At 30.3% G+C, this 15,451-nt stretch overlaps 1 long non-coding RNA gene across 1 annotated transcript in view; it reads right to left on the bottom strand.

The window, feature by feature from the left end:
- LOC146994977 (uncharacterized) overlaps nucleotides 1-15,220 on the bottom strand; it is a 36,156-nt gene extending 20,936 nt beyond the window's left edge. Inside the window, exon 1 of the long non-coding RNA XR_015043409.1 lies at nucleotides 15,093-15,220. This is a non-coding gene — a long non-coding RNA (uncharacterized LOC146994977). The remainder of the gene's footprint in view (nucleotides 1-15,092) is intronic.
- Between the last annotated feature and the right edge of the window lie 231 nt (nucleotides 15,221-15,451).

Raw genomic sequence — 15,451 nt, forward strand, 5'->3', positions numbered from 1 at the left:
TTTGCCTCAATCCTAGAAGATGAAAAAAGCTGAGGTTGTACAATTCTTTGATGTTTTTCAAGTAAAAATAGATCGATGTGTACATAGGCAAAGCCAATGCAGTGTGCAATGCCGATGTTGTGCAATTCTCTAATGTTAAGTGAAAATTAATCGATGTGTACATGGCCAAAGCAAATGCAGAGTTTGTGCATTTCTCTGATGTTTTCAAGTGAAAATAGATTGATGTGAACATGGGCAAAACCAGTGCAGTGGGCAATGCCGAGGTTGTGCGCGATGCCATGTTTGTGTAATTCTCTGATTTTTTTTTTTTTTTTTTTTTTTTTTTTTTTTTTTTTTTTGGAGTGAAAATAGATCGAAGGGTACATGGGTCAATGCAGTGCGCAATGCCGAGTTTGAGCAATTCTCTGATTTTTTTTTTTTTTTTTTTTGAGTGAAAATAGATCGAAGGGTTTATGGGTCAATGCAGTGCGCAATGCCGAGTTTGAGCAATTCTCTGATTTTTTTTTTTTTTTTTTTTGAGTGAAAATAGATCGATGTGTACATGGACACCAAGTTTTTGCAATTCTTTGATGTTTTTCGAGTAAATACAAATCGTTATGCACATGGGCAAAGAGACGCTGTATGTTATGCTGAGCAGTAATGTAACGTATTTTATATGCAATGTTTAATGTATCGTTTGTGAATTTTAAATTGGTATTGTTGTTTTAATTGCAAGTTATACTTTAGACATCTCTTGTTTTAAAAAAATTAAATTGTATTTTTAATTGTTTGGTTTTGATATGTTGATAATGCTCTCCGAAAAATATCGATTATCCGACGATCTACTCAATAGTAGCAATGTAAACTTTGACCCTGTAAATAACTTTTACTTTGTTATTTTAATACGTAAGATTTGCTATCGCAGTTGCACTTGATAATATGATCAATTCGATTATCAATTATATCGAGTTCATTGATAATATGTGTGTGTGTGTGTGTGTGTGTGTATGTGAAGTATTGCTTGGTGTTCCAGATTTGTAATATTTATTTCTTTCATTGTGAGAAATTAAGATTTTTTTATCAGTAGAATGTGTAGAGTTCTAGTATGACTACAGAGAGAATATGACGGGATTTAAGAATTTAAGAAATAGTGATATGAAAGCTGTGTATGATGTTGATATGCGATAAAAAATATTTTCTTTTTTTATTAATGTTTAAAAGTCTTAGAAAATAATGGAAGATTGTCTACTTACTAGTACCTAAGGAAATGTGTCGTTACTTAGCAACAAGGTTATTTGTAAAAATGATAAAATTAAAATGTTCGATAATATGAATTTAAATTTGTTGGCAACTACTCCGGTAAAAGAAAAAGAAAAAAAGAAGAGGAAAAATAGTTATTGATTCGAGCGTTTTGGCAACAGAGAGAAACCAGACGAAAACTGTAGAACTAGCATTTTTTTTAGAACCTGAACTCGATTTTGGGCAGTTTTTGAATCGTCTGTAATCGGATATTGTTGTTTAAATAATTATCCTTTTAAACTTAAAATGTAAATAATATTATGTCAATATAAAACTAAGAAAAAGAAAAGTCATGCGTATGATTAATTTTACGTTATGAATGATTTCACAAAAGACATTAGTTTTTTCCTAGCAGCTACCCGGAATATAATCCAGCATCAAGAAAATCATCAAAAGGGCAAGTTTTGAAATTTATCGAGCCCTTATATTAATAGATTTAACACAAATTGGAGTATATACTATTTTTTTTTAAAAGACACGCAATAATTTGCAACATTCTGATATCATTGCCGGAATAAATTTACAAAATTTTTTTTTATTTGCATAAATTCTATAGCTTAAAAATCTTTGAAAATACTGAAGCTGTATGAAATACAAGTATGAGAGACTGCGACGTTGTTTACTGTTTTAATAAATGGTATAATAACTGGTACAAGCTTAGTTTTAATAACTGGTACAAGCTTAGTTGCACCCATTTATGGACGTCACTTAGCTCCGCCTTCGCAACTTTGTTTATGCAACGTATTCTGAGACTTTACTGTGAAAATCAGCAAACAGTGGGCTAAAGCACATTTTCACCATGATAGTTTATCGGTTTAGGTTTTAGGTTTATTAGATTACGGCAAAGCACTCGAGGGCTATCTGCCTTAAAGGAGGGATGCCTTCGTGGAGGACGTTTTAAGGGAAACTGACTCGTATACACGTTACACATGAGAAAAACCACGAAAACGCCCATGCAGCCAGCCCGTTCGCGGGATTCGAACCTCGGACCGAACTACCAGTGTTCAGCGACGTTACCGCTCAGCCGCTGGTGATAGTTTTTCGGTTTAATCAGTTAAAGCACAATTTTTTTTCCCTCACCCGCATTTTTTTTTTTTTTTTTTTTTTTTTTTTTAAGTCACGCGGAGTTTTCTTGTCACCATTCCGTACTGACAGATTTGTTTAAGTCCTGCAGTGTTGTTAAAAAATAAATTAAAAAAGATCCCTATCGCAATGAAGCAATTTTATGACAGCCATTAAATAGTATTTTAAAACGTTAGGTAGCATTTCTAACATTATTAACCCACTGCTTTTACATGAAAAATATTATTGATTATATTTCAGTTTGAAGTTATTCAACTTTGAAAAGCGTTAAGAGTTTCAAACACTTGACTTTCAAAAATGTAATATCACTCACTAGTGCGCTTACGAAATTATTGGGTAAATTTAACAAATCATAGTTTGAATATTAATACGTAAAGAAAGTGGGATTAAAAAGCAGCTTACCTTTTAATGGAAAGGGGAAAATGTGAAAATTGTTTTCAAAAAGAGAAGGAAGAGTAAAATTCAAAAAATATCAGCTGTGGGTTACTGTTGCCAGAATGCAAAAAGTTCATTATTCGTATAATTAATTCCTATATTATGTATTAGGTGCTTCTTTGGTAGACGGTTACACGAATTTTGGCGATTTTCCTTTGGCGAGTAATACAACTTATAGTAAACCCATTGCTGGATAAGTTATTTATGGTAACCGATACTTTGTTGTCATTTTATTTAAAAAATAATACGTTTTATTGTGCATAAGTTCCGTGTTTAAAATATTATTTATGGCTTTTAAATATTAAAAATCAATTTAATTTTGCATTTTTATTTGAAATAAAAATTTTATTGTTTATCATATTTTATGAAATTTTATGTTGTGGATGATGTAATCAATGACGTCACCTCACTTTAAAAGTAATTCGTTTTAATATGTATAAATTTAATCTATTGTTTTAAACATTATTTATGGCTGTTAAATATTAAAATACAATTTAATTTTGCATTTTTTTAAAAAATGATTTTATTATGTATGAATTTTTAAATAATTTTAGTTCTAGCCGTGATGTAATAAGCTCTCTGATTGGTTATAGAATATTTGTGCATTAACGAGCTGTAATCAGCTCCCTGATTGGTTATAGAATATTTGTGCATTAACGAGCTGTAATCAGCTCCCTGATTGGTTACTGACAATTTGTGTATTTCGGCGCCGTTTTAAAATTTAATTTATATCTTCGAAGTCCTACAAAGATGTCTTCAAAGATGTTATCTAAATTATGATTCTGATTTTTTACTGTGGTACTTATCAATAAACAACAGGTTAAACACTCAAAAAAATGTAAGTACATATTTTTCTTTTATTTTATAATTGTATACTTCAATTTTTGTTAAAAAAATTAATACACTATTTTCAGAAATTGCTGAGATAATTATTGTCCATATGTTTTAATGTTAATTATATTCTATATAACGTATTTTAAAGTATTTGAATTTAATAATATTCTAATTCTTTTAAATGTTGGTATGATGGTTTTTAATTCGATATTCAATTTCAGTAATATGTTAATCTAATTAAACGTTGGCCCAATGTTTTTATAGCGGTGTTTTTATTCTCTTCTTTGCTATGTGAAAGTAATAATAACCTTACTTTAGTATTTTATACTCATAGTAAATGTATTTATTTACACTTGGCTGCCATCTTAAAAAATGACATTTTCAACAAAAAATTAATCCATTACTTTTAACGATATTTATTTATTTTTTTTAAGTTTCGAATACTTTACTATGCGTAAAAACAGCGTTTTTCAAGATGGCTGACGTTTGTAAAAATCGCGCCAACAATTCGGCCAACGTAAATCGCCAAAAATCCGTGCAACCGTCTACCAAAGTAGCACCTTTTAAAACGTCCGGTAGTATTTCTAACATTATTACCCCACTGCTTTTACATGAAAAATATTATTGATTATATTTCAGTTTGAAGTTATTCAACTTTGAAAAGCGTTAAGAGTTTCAAACACTTGACTTTCAAAAATGTAATATCACTCACTAGTGCGCTTACGAAATTATTCAATAAATTTAACAAATCATAGTTTGAATAGTAATACGTAAAGAAAGTGGGATTAAAAAGCAGCTTACCTTTTAATGGAAAGGGGAAAATGTGAAAATTGTTTTCAAAAAGAGAAGGAAGAGTAAAATTCAAAAAATATCAGCTGTGGGTTACTGTTGCCAGAATGCAAAAAGTTCATTATTCCTATAATTAATTCCTATATTATGTATTATTATGTACTTTATTGTGAACATTTTGAAGTGTCTGGAACGTTCTGTAAGTGATTCATGATATTTGTTTTAAAATTCTTAATACTGAGCAACGTTAATTTTTTTCTTGATTATAAAAGATTGAGTGAATGTATCTGGCATCAGTAGAAAATGTTATGGTTTTGGAGTATGTTGTGATTCTGGTTAGGAAAAATGTTCTATAGTAAAGTTTCTTTTTTAATAGTTTAATTTGTAATGTTTCTTTTTTAATTAAAGTTATTTAGAAACTATAATTTAGAAATCATCAACAATAATTACCTATAAATAAATGTATTAAGGTACGTTTTTATTTTTCAAATCAATTCAACCGATGTAATTTTTATTGAAATAGTTCTAGGACTAACTATGTTTAGAGCTCCTTTATTATTTCCTTGTACGAAGTTAAAAGAAGTACTGTAATCGCAAAAAAAATTCGGTTTTCAGATTTCAACTTAAACATCCATTTTGACCATTTCCGAGTCGATATTATTATTATTAATAATATTTATTTTTTATTTTTATTATTTATTTGTTTATTTTATTTTATTTTATTTTTATTTATTTATTTATTTTTCATGACGTCTGTATGGACGTACGAAATAAAGGAATCTTTATTCCAAAACAGATCGTAAAATGGATTTTTTCGTGACGTCCGTACTTACGCACGTATGTGTGTATTTCGCATAACTCAAAACGATTAGCAATACGGGACTGCTGTAACATCCAATTGTGAACCTCTCTTTTTACTTCCTTATACGAAGTAAAAAGGAAGTATTGTAATCGCGAAAAATTTCGGGTATCATATTTCAACGAAAATATCCATTTTGACCGCTATCGAATGCAATTTAACGATGTTTTTGCGTGAGATCTGTACGTAGGGACAGAATAAAGGAATCTTTTCCCCTCAAAAAAATATAAAACTGATTTAAAATGAATTCTGAAGAGATTTTTTTTTCTTGGCGCCTGTACGTATGTCCCTATGTATCTCGCATAACTCAAAATCGAGTAGCCTCAGAAGAGAGTGGATTCGACTTAGGTAAGTTTCTTTATTCTTATATGTTTGTAAATTATGCATTTTTTGCTTTAAAAATTATTGAATTATGTTGTTCTGGTTAAGATTTTTATGCCTTTAATTAACCTGCATGCAATAATTGTGGAATTACTAACAATTTAAAAGTTTTTTAAGTGCGGCTAAGCCTAATTTTTGATTACCATAGCAGCCATATTTGTTTACATTTGAAACTTAGCAGAATAGTGGATTTGTTGCAAACTAGAGGAACTAAGCTTTGCAACAACAAAGTAACGTCTTCTTTTATTATTGCGAATTAAATTATGCTTAATTCATTCTGGAATTATCATTTAGGTTATTAGCTTGTTTTTGCATAGAAACTGTAATTTTAATTGTAAAAAATGATTTTTAATTGTTTTAACTGTACTTGGTGTTTTATGTTTTTCTATATCTTTCAAATTTTAATGAAAATATTTTGAATTTTTATGTATTTTTGCCTTGCCGCGAAGTGAAAACTGAATTAATTAGTAGCGCATGCGCATTAGGTAAGCGGCGCTGAATCGTCTGCGAAAAACTGCTTCTTTTTTATTTGTTTAATCTCTTTTATACATCGTTTTAGATTTATTTCTGGTAACTCTTCATATAAATAATTTTTATGCACTCTGAGCTATAAAATGAATGTTTGTGTGTGATTATGGCAAAGCCTCGAGGGCTATCTGCCTAAGAGGACCGATGCCTTCGTGAAGGACTTTCTAAGGGTAACTGTCTCGTATACACGTTACACATCGGGAAAACCACGGAAACGCCCATGAGTATTTTCGCACTTTAAACCTGTAAGTCACTACAGCCGTGATATTACTTGCTTCCATTGAAGTCTAATGAAAATGCTCGAGGTTTTTAGTTACTTATTGTGAGTTTTAATTAAGTTTTTTTTTCACCCAAGTTTTATAATCTCACCTAAAGTTTAAAATGCTTTTGATTATATGATATATGTTTAAAGGTAGAGTGTGTGTGTGTGTGTGTGAGTATGGCAAAGCCTCGAGGGCTATCTGCCTAAGAGGAGGGATGCCTTCGTGGAGGATTTTCTAAGGGAAACTGGCTCGTATACACGTTACACATGGGGAAAACCACGAAAACGCCCATGCAGCCAGCCCGTTCGCGGGATTCGAACCTCGGACCGAACTACCAGTGTTCAGCGACTTTACCGCTCGGCCGCTGGTTTGCTGTTTAAAGGTAGAATTTTGGTATTTTAATTATTCAGTTTCGGTTTCAGTTGTTTTAACAAAATAGAATTTTCTTTATTTAAAGTACAGGTTCTAATTGAATTTTTTCCTTGTTTTTTCACCGAAGTTTTATAATTTCACCAAAGTTTAAAATAATTTGGATTATATAAATTTTTAAAAGTAAAATTATGATTTTTTTTCACTGAAGTATTTTAATTATGTACCTTCGGCTTCAGTGCTTTTAACAAAATAGAAATATCTTTATTTAAAGTACAAGTTCTAATTGAATTTTCTTCCTTGCTTTGGGGAAGGGCCAGAATTTTCGCTTGAACTATTATCATTAAATTAGATTGAAATGGTACATCAACTAATTCTGGATACAGAAAAGCAAGGATTTTCGTAGAAGAGAGATTTCAATTGATTTCAATGTTCCTTGCGCCTGATGAAATAGCATTGAAGTTGATTGAATTACTCTTCTGTTATGTTCTTTTTTTAAAATTTCTTTTAATGATTTTTTGGAATTGGGGTATTGATTGTTTAAAGTTTTGGTTTTTATATTTATTAAATTCTTTGTTGCCTTTATTAGGTTATTTAAAATTTATTAATTATGAATTTCAAAATTTTCGCCTTTGTGAAGCATTAGTTCTAAATATATTCTTCCAATTACAGAAGTATTTTAAATGACGAAAATATTCATGTTTTGGCAAATCCAAACTTGAAAAAATAGTTTTCGACAAATAATGAAGTCTAACATTTAATGCGGGTCACCCGGTTCCTATATTACATTTCGGAAAGTTTTGACATATTTATATTTGGGAACGTTTTGTGCTCGTTATGAAAACAATAAAAAGAAATTTAACGTGAGACAAAATTTTCCACGGATATTTTATTTCAAAATTGAAATTTTTAACGTCATTTTCAACTCACCTTGAGGGATCAGCTAATTAAGTTAGATAGAGGAAATAAGTTTAAATAAAATGCTCAAAAAATGTGTATAATTTAATAGGCGTACAAGGAAACCATGCGGTTTCCACATCGGATTTTTTTTTAATGTATTTCAGCTTAGTTTTTGTAACTGTGGATAATTTTGTTTTCAAAGTATTGATATGCGTGTGCTTTTTTGAGGAGTGAAGTTCTTCAAACTTATTAAAGATGGAAAGAAATTTAAATCTTTGACATAGTCTTATTCATGATTAACTTTATAAATATAAAAAGCAATTGAAGGAATTTATCCACCATTAAAAGAAAATGAATAGATACCTTGGCTTACCTTTCTTTTCGGATACTTGTATTTTCGAAATATATTTACATAGATTTTGTACTAAATAATATAACCCTCCCCCCAAAAAAAAGAAAGATTTTATATTACTCCCAAAAGGAGTTTTTTTAGTGTTTTTTTATGTGTTACCTTTTTGTTTATTAAATATCATGTTCTTCGCACTTAAACCACATAAAATTCAATTCAACTACAATATCACAAAATAATTAAAAACAGCATTTCTTTAGAATTTCCGATACACAGTCTCGTGCGCTGGAGATAAAAATGTCTTTTTTTTCCCTTACAGTGTTGCCATTACTCGCTTTGGAATCGTTGAATTTGTTAATAAAAAATTCGTTAAAGTTTTACAAAATTTGATTTAGATAATAAAACAAATTCGAAATTCAAAATGCGGGCTTCCAAGTGCCCATGTTCGGTTGGAGGACTACCTTATTCAAAATTTGATGGCTCTAGTTACCGTTGTTTTTTCACAATGCGGAAAACATTGATGCATTCATACATATTCTTCATTATTTAGTTTTTTTAAAATATAATACATGGCAAGAATATTTGGTGGCAACAGTTTGAAAAGTGAATCAACGCAGAAAGTGAAACGACGCAAATTGCCGTTTTAAGACTAATAGCCTTTTGGTTCTAACACCCCTTTGGGCTAGTAAATTTTAAATATTTTTAATATATTATCTTTCCTCTATTTTAAGTCACGCTATAAATATCATCAAACTATTCCTTGTAATAAAATAATTTATTCAACAAGTGCGAATCAGTACTTACTTAATAATTCGGACACTCCAGTAGTGCTTTGTTTTAAGTAAAAGTATATCACAAGAATTATCGTCTTCATTTGGAAATTATTATTTGTGTGGATATATACTAGTTTGTATGGAAAGTTATATGAATCAAAATAAATATATAAATATTCTTAATGGAAACCTGAAAGCGTGTGCAAGAAATTTAGAATGCAAAATACGTTCAAGTTCCATCAAGATAACGATAATAAACATATTGTTCTAAATATTCGCCTTTTGGTAAATGTCCTGAAGTTATCTGCATTATTTAATATTACTGCACTTAATCCTAGGGAACGTATGTTGATTGAATTTAGCAATTCTTAAGGAGGAATAGTACAAAATCGAATATTTTTACGCGAAAAAATATTAAAATAAATGCTAAAGGACATAAAAAGTGTTATTGTAGCTAAAAGATATAAAAAAAAAAAATTGGAGACCTTGTTATTTTCGTGTTGTTATTAAATATAATATTATTTATTCGAAATATCCGAATACTTACATGAGTTCATTTTCAAAACGTTTTGATAAGTTATTTTGTTTTCCCACAAAATACCAGTAACACAAGCAGATTTTTAAAACAGGTAATCAGTGGTATACGTGGGAAAAATTATTTCTCTAGTATTTAGTAACTGGCATTTGCAAATAAAACTGGAAAACTTAAATGTTCGAAAACAAATGAGATCCTTCGTGAATGGTCCTTTTTTCATTTTATTTCTCTAATACTATTTATTAATCTAATGCTGTATCTTAAATTATTAATAAAATCTCTTTACACTTGGAGGGAATATCACGTAAGGATTTTTCATTTGTTTTCGTACTATTTCTTCCCCTTAAATAAAGCAGCTAAAAAAGTAAAGCATTTGTTTTAATACTGAATAATATTATATATGATATTTATATCTGGTTGATAATAAACTCTGTGTATTTATTTGTTAAATATTGTAATTGAGTTTATTGGCTTGATAGTGCTGGATAATATGGAATACAGTTCCTTAGATTATATAAAAAATTCCGTATAATAAATGTTTCGTCAAAATGCTAAAAATTTAATTAATTTTTATTCAGCACTTATTCTTAAAATGGCCGGAAATAATTATACGTTCTTGCCGTAACGAAACTTTAGATTTTGTTATTACAAATTTCTTACATTTGAACCTTATCGTAGGATACTCATCCCGACTGATACGAAATCAGACTTATTGTCGGTCTGATTCGGGATGTTACTGTATATTGCATTTTAAAGAAGCAGGCAAATAATGTAAGCTTATGGATTACTAATTATGGAAGTTTTATACATGAATGAGATCATACTTGTTTGCTTATCCACCAGCTGTATCCAGAAAAGTCTGATATGTAACCAGCGTATGACTTCCCGCCAATTTCATGTTTTAAGTAAAGTATCAGTTTCAGTGGATCGTTTGTAAACAGAATGTAATTGGTTGTTCCAATAAATAGAAAAGTCTGTCATACGAAATTTTCGGTTATATTTTATTAGGTATAATTGGCTAAATGTTAAAACTGGTGTTTCTAAATTTATATATCAATATAAGTCAATGTTTGTCCCTTTATTTTTTAATTAAAAATTATATTTTATTTGGAAAGTCAATTAATGCTTTTTAGGTACTTGCGTGTTATTCCAACCGTCTTAGGAGAAACCGCCAAATTTCAGAATATGCTATACTCAGGCAACCATATGCATAACTGTTCATCAGACAACCCTGTCCATTATAATCCTTCAATAAAGCAACGTCGCCATTTTCGTATGCATCCTTTTTGTTGTATTCCAAGTTTCAACGTTTATAGATAAATGGTGATATTCTTTTGTCTCTAAGGAGCAACAAAGAGATACATTCGTTAGATATCTGGTGTTGACGAGTTTTGCGCGATGCCGAGACTCTGCAGTTCTCCAATTATTTTAAGCCAAAACAAGCCGCAAACAAACAAATACTTGGGGAGAAGAATACTGTAAAAAATTACCGAAGGATTTGATGATGTAGCAGTTTTAATTTTTTTAATATATCACGTAATCTTTATTTAGCAATTAAAACTTGTACTTTTAATTGCTAAAGTATATTTTCTTTTCATAACTTGATAATGTTTGCAAAACTTAGGATAAATATCGATAGTATAGGAAACATTTTTAAAAAGGCACAAAAACCACCAACTTGCACCGGATGAGTAACTTTTACCTTTTCATCTCTAAAAAATTGCGTCAGGGTAGTTGCGTTAATACGTAAGTACCCGTTTAATTAAAGAAAAGGAAGTGTTTATAATATATTTAATTCTTTGAAACGAATACCATAATTTAATTTTCTTCTGTGCTATTTCTCTTGTAGAATATAAATTCATCTTGACTTGCAGCCATATTCTCACGTTATTGAGGTATCGATAAACTTGAGGACATACAAGTGCAACAATACGCTATATTAATTGCTGCAAAACTGTTATAGGTTTACAGTTACAGGGAAAAAGTTTTGAAATTTTTTAATGGCAACACCCCCTTGTTTCTTGCGTAAATTGATCAGCGCATTGAAAAAACATACATCCTGTTGAATCGATACACGTATGCATTATTATGACCATCTTATATATAAGTTGGTAGAAGGTAGTAAAACATGCTAGTGATGGTATTCACGTTGCTTGTTGCCACCGCGGGTACTTACTTTAATTAAATTAAAGCATACGAGAGTTTCCAGGTTTAGAGAAAGATGCTTCCTGCGAGATTTTCTGAAGGATCTGACTACTAAATACTGCGCTACAAAAAATCCGAAACTAATTGCTGTCAAGCATATTTTTATCTCGAAAAGGATGCCAAATATTCCTTTAATCCTTGCAGTTTACTTACCTTCTTGAATCAAGGACATGCAAATACTTTTTTTTCTTCAAATCACTCCGTAAATATTAATTACCAAATGAGCTGTTGCGCACGTACGTTACTCTTGCTGAGCGTTCAGATTTTTTTTTTTCAAGATCTTCAACATATTGCCGATCGTTGAGATATACTTCAAATTCAGATATATTTTTAGTTGTACTCTTTAATTGAGGCTCGTTGTGAATACTGGTGGTCGGAGATTCAGTTTGAATATTCGTGGTGAAAAATTCAGGCTTTTCATACTTCCGAAGAACGACGTTGCTTTTCTATAATTAATCCGAAAAGTTGATTAAATTATAATTAAGAATTTTTAGACACAGATCTGACTTGTGAATTCGGGAATTTTCATTTCTTTTTGCATTGTTGTTATTGAGTGAGTTGTTATATTGTAAACTGTTGAAAGTGTTTTTCATTCTAAAATTAATTGACGATGGTTAGGAGGCAACTTGTCGATAGAATTTAGCAGAAATATTTACCCTATTTCCTTGCGTAATTTATCCCTTTCGTAATATGCGGGAGTCAAAGTTCTTGTATTTTTAGTTTTTCACAACGAGTTCAAAATTAGATTTCTTCACTCTGTCTGTACGGGTAGACATCTTGCAAAACAATACTCAAAATGGATTCGGGAATGGTTAAAATGGGTATTTGCATTGAAATATGATACCCGAAAATTTTCGCGATTACAATATCGTCTCTACTTATTCAAGAAGGAAGTAAAAATATTCGCTGAATTCTACTCTACTGATTCAAGAAGGAAGTAAAAATATTCGCTGAATTTTCCCCTTCCTCAGTGTATTCGAATATCTTAAAATGAATTCGTTCCACGTTGTAATTTGTTTCGTCTCATTAATAAAGACAACCCTTCGCGAACTACCTACAAAAATCACGCCGAACCTATCCCTTCTAACTGTCGAACTGTATGCCAACCTGTTACAAGAACCAACCCATCACACAAAAAGTGTGACTTTCAAGTAGGTGGCTTTTTAGCTCAAGTCGTAAATCTTGATTTATTATTTTATTTATTGTTGCAGCATTTATATTTAAAGACTACGCAATTGATTTCTGCATCGGGGGATTTTCTTTGTTACCAACGAGTTAACTTTAAGAAACATTAGAAGCGTTCGTCACTTGCATATTCATTTTGTGTCTTCTTTCCATGTAGAAGTAATGATTTACGGTTTTTCCCTTTGCGTTCAATAAGGATGCTTATTTTGCAGTTCGAAATTTTCAAAATTTCACAACGTTTTGGAATTATGGAATAAGAATATTTCGCTTCGGATCCGAAAAATATATTTTTCAATTTACAGTTTATATATTAAATTTTGAGAGAAGAATCAATGTAAAAGTAGAAGGCGTTAATTTTTGTTTCAAATAATAAACTGTTGCCAGAAATTTTAATTCCAAAACACTTGCCTTTTTATTAACTCATTATCAAAATGGTTCTAAAAGTTTTCAAAAACCTTCTGTATAATTTGAAACATCTGCCGAGCATAAAAAACGAGTATTTTAAAAACTAAGCCCATGTAGCTATTTCTTCGAACACTCTGTACACATACGTATATATATTACATATATTTGTGTGTAATAAAAAAACAAACTTAGAAGTAATGACGAGCAGAATTTTGATGGCGTAGAAGTGTTGATCCATACTGAATAGGAAATTGGAGATGAAGGCAAATTAAATCTTCATTTTTTGTTTCAACAAACATGTTGTGGCCACAATCAAGTTGGCACATTAAATGTGCCTATCCTATTACATTTTAGGTAAATTTGCAATAAGAAAAAGGAGCAGACAGGCAGCAATCCAGCTAAGCCCAAAGCGTAGGAAGCAAGTGCATTATGTTCAGGGTGAAATCTTAATTCAGACTGAGTTAGTTTAGGTTCTCAATGCATTTTGGTTGAACATTTAATACTGCTGTAAAATTACTATTGACTGCTTAAGTTTTAGTTCCATTTACATCACCAGAATTATGTAAGAGTCATCTGACATGGATTAATCTAGAAATGACGCACTGCAGAAAGAGAGGTTACTATTTTTAGAATTGAGAAAGGAAATTAACGTTGCTAATTTAATCTTTTACATATTCTTTTATTTTTCTTACATATATATAGGTATGTTTGCTTTTTTTTTTTTTTTTTTTTTTTTTTTTTTTCATTTTTCCTCATTGATTTTTCAATTAATAAGGTCTTTTTATTTAAACTTCGGTTGTTGTAGGCAGTTTTAATATGAGTATTTTCTAAAAATTTTTAAGCTATTTAACAACACTTCATTTGTTCTTGGCAGCTTTTGTTTTGAGAATTTTGGGGTATTGTTCAGGGTATTTTTAATTAAATACTTCGTTATTTCTCTGCAGCTTTCTAAATGAAACTTTGTTCTGGGTAGCTTTTTGTTTTGAGTATTATAATGTATTATATTTTTTTAAGTAAAATCTTCGTTAGTTCTCGGCAGCTTTTTATGGTTATTTTTTGAAAGCTTTTTAAAAATCTTCGTTTGTTCTCGGCAGCTTTTATGGTTATTTTTGAAAGCTTTTTTTATTAAAACTACGTTAGTTCTCTGCAGCCTTTTATTATGAGTATTTTTCTGTGTATTTTTGGACGATTTGGAAGAAAGCTAATTTAATACTCTTTCGAACCGCCCTTATTTTAGGCTTTAAATGCTGACCAAATAAAAAAATTTCATTTTGAAAAATGTTTCTTGTATTGTTCAGGGTTTCCCCTTGGTGTATATGTTTGTAATTAGTTCGTTTGGCCTTTTTAGGTTTTCTAAGCATTTTGTTTTCCCATAAAATGAATGTTTTTGTTTTTTATGTTTTTAACTTTTGTATATTATTTTTGTAGTTCTGGGGTTTCGAATACACGTGGAGAAAACGTCTGCACGTTTGACAGCCACTAAAATATTGTTTTAAAGTTAAGATTTGTACAAATATAGCGGTTTTGAGTCTCAAATGGTTCAGAGGAACGAAGCATGTATTCAGAACTCATTAATCAACTCTGATTTTAAGGCTTCAAAACACTTTCCCCTTGACAAATTCTGTTTGAAACGTTAAACAAAGGAGATTAATGCATATGTTTTGTTTATTGTTCCATTTTGTATTATTTTCAGTTTTGTGTACGTGTTTGAAGTTTTTAATTTTACATGTTCTCCTTTTGGGTTACGACTTTCAATAAGAAAAAATTGGTTAGGGCCTTCATAGGGAAGAATTTATAATCTACCATTAAAATTCCGACTTTTCCTTTAATTTTTTAAATTATATATATATACGAATATAATATTGTTGCAATGTATTATATAGGTGTAAGCCAATAACATAAATAATGATTAGCGACTTACCTCTAAAATGCTACCGCTTGCTGTGTCCGTTGAGATAGGGAATATGAAAAGGTAGCGAATGACTGCATTTGATGCATTTTTTAAGTGACATCATCTCCTGCTAAGCCGGAGAAAATAAGTTAAATTTTATTATTATTATTATTATTATTCCAAGGCTAACGTGTCTTCCGGGAAAGAACAAACCTTTATTTCCTCCATTGTGGAAAATTTCTCTCTTATCTCACATCCTTTTTGCACTTTTCTTTATCGCAGGCACTTTCGCTTTCAGATTTGCTTTCAGGAATGGAAGGCAGGCAATTTTTTCGTCACTCGTTAGGGAATAGATAGAATTCAAGGGAAGGAAAGGACAGGGGATTCGG

This window comes from Stegodyphus dumicola, chromosome 10, assembly GCF_044657685.1.
Source record: "Stegodyphus dumicola isolate Sdum_Otavi_A_Nest chromosome 10, ASM4465768v1".
NCBI lineage: Eukaryota > Metazoa > Arthropoda > Arachnida > Araneae > Eresidae > Stegodyphus > Stegodyphus dumicola.